This window comes from Leptonychotes weddellii, chromosome 4 (genome assembly GCF_054177405.1).
Source record: "Leptonychotes weddellii isolate Sample4059 chromosome 4, ASM5417740v2, whole genome shotgun sequence".
NCBI lineage: Eukaryota > Metazoa > Chordata > Mammalia > Carnivora > Phocidae > Leptonychotes > Leptonychotes weddellii.
In genome coordinates this window covers 72128568-72138971 of record NC_138372.1, presented here as the reverse complement: position 1 = coordinate 72138971, position 10404 = coordinate 72128568, and the positions used below count along the sequence as shown (strand labels likewise).

Sequence of the window (10404 nt, the reverse complement as noted above, 5' to 3'; positions counted from 1 at the left end):
GGTATTGAAATACCATATTCCTGACAGTTTTTCTTTTTCTTTTCTTTTTTTTTTTTTTTTAAGATTTATTTAGGGTCTCCTGGGTGGCTCAGTTGGTTAAACGTCTGCCTTTGGCTCAGGGGTCCTGGGATCGAGCCCTGTGTTGGGCTCTCTGTTCAGTGGGGAGTCTGCTTCTCCCTCTCCCTCTGCCGCTCCCCCTGCTTGTGCTCTCTATCAAATAAATAAATAAAATCTTAAACATTTATTTATTTATTTGAGAGCGAGCAGGGGGAGCGGCAGAGGGAGAGGGAGAGAATCTCAAGCAGACTTCCTGCTGAGCCCCGACTGGGGGCTAGATCTCATGACCCCATTTTCATGACCTGAGCTGAAATCAGGAGTCTGACGCTTAACTGACTGAACCACCCAGGGGCCCCTTCCTGACAGTTTTTCTTAAATAAAAGGACCTTTCTTCTTAAACATAGTACATGAAATGTAATTTTTCTTCTTTTCCGTTATCATCACCATCAAATACTTACTGAGTGACTGTATATTGTATTATAGCTCTAGGAGCAAATGTTGTGGAACATCAGGTGAAAGGAGGGCTGACCACAAGCAGCTATTTGTAAGTTCAACTGCAAAAAACTTCACTATTATCAGTTGCTAGGGATACCTGATATAATGATATGGTCCCTGTTCTCCAGCAGCTCCCACTGTAATACAAATAATTTATAAAGGGGCGCCTGGGTGGCTCAGTCGTTAAGCGTCTGCCTTCGGCTCAGGTCATGATCCCAGGGTCCTGGGATCGAGCCCCGCATTGGGCTCCCTGCTCTGCAGGAAGCCTGCTTCTCCCTCTCCCACTCCCCCTGCTTGTGTTCCCTCTCTCGCTGTGTCTCTCTCTGTGAAATAAATAAAATCTTAAAAAAAAAAAATTTGTAAACAAATAAATTATAGTATGGTATTATGGATTTGAAAATAGAAATATGTATCACAGGTGCAGATATGCAGAGAGAGAGTATCTAGGCATTGAGGCATTTGGGAAAACTTTACATAGGAGCTAAAATTTAAGCTGGATCTTACTGAATGGTTAGACATTTGCCAGGTGAAGAAAAGGTCAATCCAGATTAGGGAAGAAGCACATGCAAAGGTAGTAAAGTATAAAAGAGATGGCATTATTCAGCCCATATTCCAGCTTAATTGAGAAAGTGTAGAAAAGGTTGAATCATGTTACAAAACATACCTTATGTAATGCTTAGGAGTTTGGACTTAATACTATGATCACTGAGGAGCAGAGGAGTCTCATACTCATATTTGTATTTTCAGAAATAACACTGTTAGCCATGTGAAGGAGAGATCAGAACAAGGAGGGACTGGCAGCAAGGCCAGTTAGGAGGCTACGGCAAGATTCAGCTGGGAACATCAAGAGGCTGTGAAGTAAGGATTTATAGCTGCCCAACCTCCAAAACAGCCTAACTGGAATACTATGAAACAATTCTTACATTAAAGGTGGAGGCAGGGGGTGCCTGGGTGGCTCAGTCACTAAGCATCTGCCTTCAGCTCAGGTCATGATCCCAGGGTCCTGGGATGGAGCCCTGCAGCGGGCTCCCTGCTCAGCGGGAAGCTTGCTTCTCCCTCTCCCACTCCCCCTGCTTGTGTTCCCTCTCTCGTTGTGTCTCTCTCTGTCAAATAAATAAATAAAATCTTTAAAAAAATAAATAAATAAAGGTGGAGGCAGCACCTTCTCCAAGGCTTATTCTCATTTATGTATATATTATATATATACATTTTTTTAAAGATCTTATTTACTTGTCAGAGAGGGAGAAAGAGAGAGAGCACAAGCAGGGGGAGCAGCAGAGGGAGAAGCAGGCTCCCCGCTGAGCAGGACTCGATCCCAGGACCCTGGGATCATGACCTGAGCCAAAGGCAGACGCTCAACCGACTGAGCCACCCAGGCGTCCCTATCCTCATATATTAGAAGCTGTTGATTTATCAGTACCCTTAAGAACAAAATCCTTAATTTCAAAATTCTAAATAATGGCCACTGTTACCAGATCTTATTTCCTATTTGTATAACAGTAAGCTTGTTATTGGGATATAAACAAATAGGGGCCTTGCAATTAAATTTTTTAATTTGGCTTTGATTGACAGCTTACTCCAAAGAATTCTGAATTTCTACATTTGGATAAGAAGAAATTCTAGAAACCTGATTTCAGGTCACATTTTCCTATAATCTTTGAAGTATTTTGACCAGAAGAAAAGTTTTATATAAAACCTATACAATAGGGGTGCCTGGCTAACATCTGACTCTTGATTTCACCTCAGGTCTTGATCTCAGGGTTGTGAGTTCAAGCCCTGCATTGGGCCCCACGGTGGGTGTGCAGCCTACTTAAAAAAAAAAAAAAAAAAAAAGGGGCGCCTGGGTGGCTCAGTTGGTTAAGCGACTGCCTTCGGCTCAGGTCATGATCCTGGAGTCCTGGGATCGAGTCCCACATCGGGCTCCCTGCTCAGCGGGGAGTCTGCTTCTCCCTCTGACCCTCCCCCCTCTTGTGTGCTCTCTCTCTCATTCTCTCTCTCAAATAAATAAATAAAATCTTTAAAAAAAAAAAAAAGCAAGCACCTGGGTGGCTCAGTAGGTTAAACTTCGGACTCTTGATTTTGGCTCAGGTCAAGACCTCAGGGTCATGAGATTGAGCCCCAGGCCCCGAGAGTTAAGATTCTCTCCCTCTCCCTTTGCCCCTCCCCCTGCTCACACTCTCTCTCTCTAAAAAAAAAAAAAAAAAAAAAGCAAACAAAACAAAAAGAAACCTATATAGTAAGTCAACTTTCTGAAATAGCTTCTCTAACAATATTTCATATTCTGCATAACACTGAATCATTTGGACAACCGTACGCAGAAAAAGGGAGCCAAAAACATTACCAGACATTACCTCTGCTTCCTTACTATGTGCTCTGTAATTATCTTGCACACAATTTTGCTATCCTCAGGAAGGGTTATAATTTTTTAAATAACGTCAAATAAAGATATAAAGATTCATCCCAGTATTCCCAGAGTACTTTTGGAGGGAAAGCAGAAAGATCTAGTGGAAGAAACATAGTCCTTAGAACTACTTAGATTGGGGTTCAAATTCTGATGCCTCCACTTGCTACATATTATCATATTACTTAATTTCTTTTAAATTTAGTTCCTTACTTATAAAATGTTTATACTAAAGACAGACCAAAATTTGGCTACTATTGAATGTATGATTCAACTGCATATGTAAACCTTAGGCTTATAGAACATACCCTATCCAGTGTAATATACCAAATAAATGTTTCTGAAATAAGTATCATTGTCTCTTGTATCTTAACTATACTACTACACCCTACCACATGGATCCTGGAAGTTTATTAATGACATAAATATGATGTTAATGGTATCTTTTATAGGCACAATAAAGGAAACAACTTATGAAAAGCATCTTGCATAATAACCAAACAATTTTGAGTTTGCCACATTTTCCTTCAGTAGTCAGAGGATCTTAAGCTGCCTTAACAGCAAGCATAGTTTCTTCTTCCATCACCAGATGCATCCTTTCTAATACTATCACCTTCCCCCCACTCCAATCTCCAGTAAAAAACCTCTCCATCACACTAAAATGTTTTTCTGGAAAATCTCCTTCTGGTTCCACTACTGTATTTCACGTCAGTGACAAATAAGTACTATTCATAAGAAGTATACGTAGGAAACATACTAGATAATATGAAATTGAAAGGAAATAGCCATGGACTATATTGTTTTCCACATCTACTACATTATGCCTAAGATATAAAGTTTCATAAATAAAGTAAAATACTATATGTATCTATTACTTTTGATGGTACACCTGTGTTACCAGTCTGCCACCCTGGACTATCAAGAACTAACTCTCAGAGGGGGCACCTGGGTGGCTCAGTCGTTAAGCATCTACCTTCAGCTCAGGTCATGATCCCAGGGTCCTGGGATCAAGTCCTGCATAGGGCTCCCTGCTCCGCGGGAAGCCTGCTTCTCCCTCTCCCACTCCCCCTCCTTGTGTTCCCTCTCTCACTGTGTCTCTGTCAAATAAATAAAATCTTTAAAAGAAAAAAAAAGAACTAACTCTCAGAGGGGATGAGAAAATGAAATAACACAGGTAAAGATCTAGTACAAAAGTGTCCCCTTCATGTCATATTTATCATATATTATAAACTATCTTTGTATGTGCATTTGTACTATACTTCTTGTTTCAATTCTCAAAATACAGATCTGTACACTCAAAAAAAATGCTTGTTAGGAACCAGATATTTGTACACCTATGTCCCTAGCAGCATTATTCACAATAGCCAAAAAGTGGAAGCTACCCATTCATCAATAGATGAATAAACAAATGTGGCATATATATACAATGGAATATTATTCAGCTGTAAAAAGAAATGAAGTTCTGATATATGTTACAACATGAACCTTCAAAGCATGATGCTAAGTGAAATAAGTCAGACACAAAAGGGCAAATACCGTATGATTCCACCGTATGATTCCACTTATATGAGGTACCTAGAATCATTGAGTTCATTAGAAACAGAAAGCAAAACAGTGGTTACCAGTGGCTGCAGGGAGAAAGAATGGGGAATTATTGTTTAATGGGTACAGTATTTTAGTGTGGGATAATAAAAACGTTCTGGAGAGAGTGATGGTTGTACAACAGTATCAATGTACTTAATGTCACTGAACTGAACACTTAAAAATGATTAAAATGGTACATTTTATATGTATATTTAACCACAATAAAAGCAATTAAGGGGCGCCTGGGTGGCTCAGTCGTTAAGCATCTGCCTTCGGCTCGGGTCATGATCCCAGGGTCCTGGAATCGAGCCCCACATCGGGCTCCCTGCTCGGCGGGAAGCCTGCTTCTCCCTCTCCCACTCTGCCAGCTTGTGTTCCCTCTCTCGCTGTCTCTCTCTGTCAAATAAATAAATAAAATCTTAAAAAAAATTAAAACTAAAAAAATAAAAGCAATTTTAAAAATACTTGTTAAAAGATATACACTGTAATGAGACAGTATACCTGATCTATCTTAAACTGGGTTTGGCTAGGATCTCTGGGTGAAAAGCAATGAGCAGGTAGATTTAAAAAAAAAAAAAAAAAGTTTTTTTAAGATTTTATTTATTTGAGAGAAAGAGTGAGTGAGAGAGAGAGAGAGAGCTCATGAGCAGGGGGAGAGGGAGAAGCAGGCTCCCCACTGAGCAGGGAGCCCGATGCGGGGCTCGATCCCAGGACCCTGAGATCATGACCTGAGCCGAAGGCAGACGCTTAACCGACTGAGCCACCCAGGAGCTCCAAGCAGGTAGATTTTTAAGAACTGGACCAGCTTTCTAGGGGGTACAGAGATCTACAGATGTGAAGTCAAGGCCACCTTTAAGATTTTACTTTCCTCAAAATATATTTTAATCCTGGGCCTATTCTCTCCAAATCACCTTGCTTCTTTTTGTCTTTATCGATTTACACCATGTGTTGCTTCCAAACAGAGGTTCAATTTCAGTCTTTCCCCAGTACCCTATCCTAAAAGTAAAAACCCAGATGTTATAAGGTTCTCAACAAGGGGTGATTTTGCACCCTCTCCCAAGACATCTAGGGATGTCTGGAGGCATTTTGGGGTTGTTACAAGTGGTGGGGGGTGCTACTGGCACCCAGTACATACATAGTAGCCAGGGATGCTGCTAAACTCACAACACAAAGGAAAGCCTCTCAGAACAAAGAATTAACTGACCCCAAATGCCAATAACGCTGAGGTTGAGAAATCCTAAGAAGTTCTAAGAAATTAAGAAATTCTAAGGTTCTAAGTTGCTTGATTTCTGGTAGAAATTGATTATAAGTTAAAAGTTGCCTTCTTTGCCTCCCTAACGTCTCTTTTCACTTATATCTTGTATAGGGAAAAAGCAAATTTAAATACATATGTAAGAGTAGATCTTTTATTTTGAGGAAATAGGAGAAGGATCAGTGGTGATGCGTGGGGGTAGGTGAAAGGATGCTATTTATGCAGTCATTCTCTTCACCCTGGCCAATCCTACACATAATATTCTATGCTGTGGGGCAAGGTAAAAAGTAGAGGGGGCCAAGGTGTTGGGGGCAGAGGAGAAGAAAAGAAACAAACACAATCCAAGTGAAGCCCAGTGGAAGGCAGTGTCTATGCCATCTGGATTAGATAATTCTTCCGTGGCCATTTGGGTATGAGGAAATATCTGTATTTCCAAAAAAGGTTATAACAAAAACATTTTAATTCAATTAAAAGTGTAAATCATATATTTTCCATAACTAAACATTCTATTTATAAACTCAACATACTATTTATGATTACCTAAAACTTGCATTTCTTCTGAGGAGCAATAATCTGAGTGCACAATACTACTGTGTCTGTAATAAGAACAAATACTTTTGCTTTTATTTTCATCTTGTGTGATATTAAATGACAACAGACCTGCTGTAGCAAATATAACTCATTTGGTAAAATTTAGGTATTTTGAGAAATTCACTAACATTGTCAGGCCTCTAGACCTTTAGAGTAATTCATTATAATGGTACATATTAAAATAGTGCCATCGAATAAGCTTTTGGAAAATTGACATACATACTAAAACCAAATATGCGCACACCCCATTACCCAGCAATTCCACTCCCAGGTATATATTCAACAGAAGTGCATATATACAGTCACCAAAAGACGTGTATAAGAATGTTCTCCACAGCGTTATTCTTAATAGCCAGGAACTAGAAATTCCTCAAATACCCATCAATGGTAGAATGGAAAAATTTTGGATATAATAAAAATGGTTAAACTAATAAAATACTATTCAGCAGTGAGAATGAATGACTATAAACACATACACTCTGAGTAAATCTCACTCCAGCAAGTTGAATAATGGCCTCCAAAGATATCTAGGATCTAACTCCGGGAACCTGTGAATGTTATCTTATGTGGCAAAAGAGGCTTTGCTGGTGTGATTAAATTAAGGATCTTGAAACGAGATTATCCTGGATCATCCAGGTGGGCCCTAAAGGTAAAGGCAGAGGAAGATTAGACTACAGAAAAGGTGAAGTGATGATGAAAGCAGAGGCTTTAATACCAGGTAAGGGGCCACAAAAACTACAGGCAGCCACTGGAAGCTGAAAAAAGGCAAGGAAACAGATGTTCCATTTACAACCTTCAGATTCAGGAACCAACCCTGCTGATAGCTTGACTTTGGCCTAATGAAAAGTTTGGGACTTCTGATCTCCAGGACTATAAAAGAATGAATTTGTGTTGTTTTAAGTCACTAAGTTTGTGGTAATTTGTTACAGTGGCATCAGAAAACCAGTATACTCAAAAATATAACAATGATCAAATAAAATAGCACACTGCGGGGGGAGGGGGGTCAGTGCCTACGTGGCTCAGTCGGTTAGGCATCTGCCTTCAGCTCAGGTCATGATCTCAGGGTCCTGGGACAGAGTCCTGCATCCGGCTCCCTGCTCAGTGGGGAGTCTGCTTCTCCCTCTCCCACTCCCCCTGCTTGTGCTCTCTCTAATAAATGAAATCTTTAAAAAAAAGAGTACCCTGGGGTGCTGAGTGAGGTGTCACTGGATTGGCAGGCAGGCAGGGCTGCAGTCCATGACACTAGGGAGCAGCTCCAGGGCCCAGGAGCGTGAGGCAGAAGGCGATGGAACAGGATGTGCTTGTGCATGGCACCTGTCATGGACTTCCTGGCCCAGGGCTGTGAGGCACCCAGAATGCTGGCAGCCCTCTTCTAGCCCCCATCCACCTTCTCTCCCTCTCTTTCTGTCCCTACTCCCACTTGCGTGCTCTCTCTTGCTTTCTAAAATAAGTAAATCTTTAAAAAAAATATTTTAAAGTAATCTCTACACCCAGCATGGGGCTTAAACTCACAACCCCAAGATCAAGAGTCACACGCTCTACCAACTGAGGCAAGCAGGCGCCCCAAGCTATTGCTTATTTAATGAGGTCACCTAAAGAAAGAGCTCCTCAGGATCCTTGAGATGATAATTCTCACATCCAGAAGATCAGATCAAGGGAAGTAGCTCTGAAGAACAAACTTCACGTTACTTAAATGAATTACAACAGCTTGCCACCTTAGGAAAAGGTAGATATGAAAGAGTATACAAGATCAGGAATAAATTAGATGGTCAGTATTTTGCAATTAAAAATTTGCAACTAAAAAAATCCTGATTAAGGGTGCAACTAAACAGATTGCATGAAGGTACTATGGTGAGTGAAGGTATTGGCAGGTCTTCGGTATCCTAATTGTAGGGCCATCATAATGCTTGGATAGAACATGTTCCCGTGGCCCGAATGCAAGGTAGAATTTCTATTCAGTTGCCATCTCTGGAAGTGAGGTTGGAACCAGGAGGACGACAAAAATCAATATGATGTTAAAAATGATTAAAGTAACAGCTCATCCACTATCCTCGCCAAGTTCACCTTAGAAAAAGAAAAATCCTTAGAAGAATCTGGCATTGAAAATCAGACTAACAGACTGATGAACTATATCACCAATTTAGTCACAAAAGATGCCAGTGAATTTGAATCATTCATTTTACTCCAAGAAAATGGCTTGGCTGATTTGTCTTCCAGATTGTTGAACATCAGCGGCCACTTAGGCATGACTGCGACTTTGAAGAGAATTTCACATCCATCGAGGAATCTTCTAAAGAAAACTTAAAACTTGTTGGGGCAGACATCACCTGATGGAGTGTCACCTGATGTTGCACATCCAGATCCAGCTGTGGGACTCTCTCTGTGGGACTGGATAGCTGGGAGAAACAAGCAGGGCCAGGAGTGTGGGGGCCAATCTGCATGTCCTTATGTTATGGCCAGTGTTGCAATAAAAATCTTTCAAGAATTGGAGGAAGGTGTATTTTATATTCATAACATGAGAATAGTACACAGGTATCTGAAGCCCAGAAATATTTTCCTCATGGCCCTGATCAGCAAGTAAAAATAGGAGACTTTGGTCTGGCCTGCACAGACATCATACAGAAGAACACAGACTGGATCAATAGACATGGCAAGAGAACACCAACACATACTTCCAGATAGGTACTTGTCAGTACCCTTAACCTGAAGAGTTAGAAGGACCTGAGTGTGACACCATATCAGATATGTATAGCTTGGGTGTGATCCTACTAGAGCTCTTTCAGCCATTTGGAACAGAAATACAGCAAGTATAAGTTTTAACAGGTTTAAGAACTGGTCAGATACTTGAATCCCTCAGTAAAACACAAGCCAAGTGTATCCAGCACTTAACCAGAAAGAATGCAACTCAGAGACTGTCTGCTCTGTTCAGCTGCTATAAAGTGAACTTTTCCAAAATTCTGGAAATGTTAATCTCACCCTACAAAGATACTAGAACAAGAAAAAGAAATTGAAGAAAGAAACAGCTAAGCCTCCTTTCTCAGGACAAAAGGATTAAGTATGACATGGAAGATAGGAATGTGCTTGTCTAGCCTTAATTAGGCTCTATAAATGTGGAAGTGGTCTTAAACTCTTTAAGCTAGTCAGCTGGAATGTAAATTTTCAATTTTTATTATGGTATAAAGGGTATAATACTTTTCTTTAGTAAGCCTGTATAAAACTTATTAAAGTGAAGTTGTAAAAGTTTTAAAAAAGTATATTACTTATGATTGCATCTACACAAAATAAAAGACAAAACTAATCTATGGTTTTAGAAGACAGAACAGTACTTACTTCTGGGGAGGAAGAAGGTAGTGTTAAAATAGGGGCAAGAGGGATGCCTGGGTGGCTCAGTCGGTTAAGCATCTGCCTTCAGCTCAGGTCATGATCCCAGGGTCCTGGGATCGAGTCCCGCATCGGGCTCCCTGCTCCGCGGGGAGCCTGCTTCTCCCTCTGCCTCTGCCTCTCTCTCTCTCTCTCTATCTCTCATGAATAAATAAATAAAATCTTTAAAAAAAAAAAAAATAGGGGCAAGAGGGGCTTCTGGGGTGTTCATACGGCTGTGTCTTGATCTGAGGGCCAGTGATAGGATTACGTTTAATTTGTCAAAACCCTCACTTATATACTTTTCTATATGTATGGTATATGCAGTTTTTAAAAATTGGTAGCTTTTCAGCATTTATCAATTTGATAGGCTACTGAAAAAGACAGATATGTATTCAAGGAAGTGGGGAAAATATTTACTAAACAATAACCTTATTTCTCAAGAACGCTGAAGATTTGTTTCTCTCTCCACAAGATTTTAAAAATCTCAACGGACAGTATAGTGACTTTTAAATGTTAAAAAATAAAAGTAAAACACTGCTTAATTAGTTTTGTTATGCCTAGATCCTAGGACTGTAAATTACAAAAGTACAAGTAAACCACATTTCTTGAAATAACAATAAAGGAGAAAGTCAGGTACTATATACCAAATGATAAAAATATC

General features: G+C 40.1%; 1 pseudogene; it reads left to right on the top strand.

Moving 5' to 3' along the window:
* The first annotated feature begins 7070 nt into the window (after positions 1–7070).
* LOC102749218 (eukaryotic translation initiation factor 2-alpha kinase 1 pseudogene) lies at positions 7071–9469 on the top strand (annotated as a pseudogene).
* Positions 9470–10404: the final 935 nt, after the last annotated feature.